The sequence below is a fragment of the Podarcis raffonei genome, chromosome 2 (assembly GCF_027172205.1).
Source record: "Podarcis raffonei isolate rPodRaf1 chromosome 2, rPodRaf1.pri, whole genome shotgun sequence".
Taxonomy (NCBI): Eukaryota; Metazoa; Chordata; class Lepidosauria; order Squamata; family Lacertidae; genus Podarcis; species Podarcis raffonei.
In genome coordinates, this window is record NC_070603.1 from 63590701 (window position 1) to 63592577 (window position 1877).

The 1877-nt window shown below is 44.4% G+C and overlaps 1 long non-coding RNA gene across 1 annotated transcript; it reads left to right on the forward strand.

The window, feature by feature from the left end:
* The first annotated feature begins 302 nt into the window (after window positions 1-302).
* LOC128409603 (uncharacterized) lies at window positions 303-1103 on the forward strand. Its single transcript, XR_008329269.1, has 2 exons — window positions 303-397; window positions 530-1103. It is a non-coding gene; the product is annotated as an uncharacterized LOC128409603 (long non-coding RNA).
* Window positions 1104-1877: the final 774 nt, after the last annotated feature.

Sequence of the window (1877 nt, forward strand, 5' to 3'; positions counted from 1 at the left end):
GCAAATGCCAGGCCGAATACTTAGCAAATTCCTTTCCCCACAAGAATAATTAATCAGTGGGAACATTTTCGCCACTGGACATTGTGAACTTTAGCTCTGAGACTAGTTATTAGTCATATTTTCTCCCCCTTTCTTGGCATGATAATTTCTGTGCAAGTCCCACTCCAAAAAACTCTCACAAGGGTTCAAGTATTCTAAAATGCATATTTCTTGGAACTATTGTAGCTGACCTTGCAAACGACCTTTGTTCTTGACAAAATTGCCATGTTTTTGTAGACAGTGTAGGTATCCGGGGGTGTAATGAACGCGAATATATTTTGGAACAATATGGACTCTCAGAAAACACGCAAGGATACTAAAACTGCCTTAAGTTCCAAATAATAGGAATTTCTGCCTGGTGAGTATAAATTTGTAACCAGTTTTGTGTTTTCACTTTCCTCTGGTATCTCTCCCTCTCTCTTTAGTTGGGGGATGGATGTTTTGATTTAAATGGTTCCTTTTCCCATTTGCTAATGGGGAATTATTCCAGAGAACGGTGCCAGAGGCCACATTCCAGAGATCAGACAGTCTACTGCTTCATCCCTATCAGATGTGGTACACCAAATATCACAGCAACGCTTTTTCTCTCCAGCGCTGGATATTCCCACTTGAGTGTGTAGTGAGGCAACCACAAAATGTTAGCTAATGAAACACAGACTTAGGGGGGTGGAGGGTGGAGCTGGGACAACGCTGGAAAGGGAGAACGTGTATCCTGACTGATGTTTCTCAAATGGGATGACAAGGGCTTCCCGCAGTCCCTGGAGCTCTTTTGTGTATTTCTTGCGCTGGACTGCCATTGGGAATGCGAAAGCGCTGGGAATTCTTCTGCCCCCACAGACTCTGGTAGCCTTGCAGTGGCACACAAACAGATGACGGAAGGGCTGGCCTTTTCATCTCAAAGATCAAGAAAGAACATGAAGCTCTGAAGGCACAATGTGAGCCATAAACATCCTTCGTTACGTCCTCCGAAGCTGAATTGAAAAGTAGAACCGACACCTTTCTTGTGTGGCCCTTTTCTTGTATTTCAGAGCATGGAAAATAAACAGGTGCAGCTTTTACAACCACATGTGGAAAACTCTGCCGGTGGAATTTCCGAGTCTCATTAAAATCCCTGGTCATCGCTGGATGGCTGAACGGACCGAGCAGCCGTATTTTGATTGTCTTGACAATGAAGTATTGAGAGCTCCAGGAAGGGAACATAAAGATAGTTCACTTGCTTGCCCAGTGCAGCTGTCCTGTGCACCTCTCTGCCCAGTGCCACTCAGCATGGAGTCAACCAATCTTGTTTATTATTTTCCCATTTGCACAAATGTTGCCACACAGGGGGCAAGAGAAATGCGGCTTACTCAGTGAAGCCACCATTCAGTTCTGCAATGAATGCAGCTCACCATCCATGGTGCCCCAGTAAGTCAGGCAGGGCACTGAAAGCAGGGTGCCCAGGATCCTCACAAACCTGGTGTCAGCGCTCAGGGGTGCCAACAGGATTTTCTGGGCCCAGTACACTGCATGGAGATTGCAAAAGAGGATATTTGCAAAAGAGGACACATATTTACATAAAAATTGCAAATGGCTTTTTGTCATGTGCATATTTGTGTCCTCCTTCACAAGTGTAGAAGAGGCCGGGGAAAAATAAATCCCTTACTATGAAGTAGTAAAATGTCTGATAGACAGAATGTGAACAGATGAAGCTTTTCTAATAATTATATTTCTATATTATGACAGGTTTAACCAGTTGCATTTCTGCCTGCCACACAGTTGTTAAAGGTACAAGAACCCTGTTTCCACCAACCCTAAACCAAAGTCTAGGCTGCAATCCTGTACCCACATACCTGGGAGCA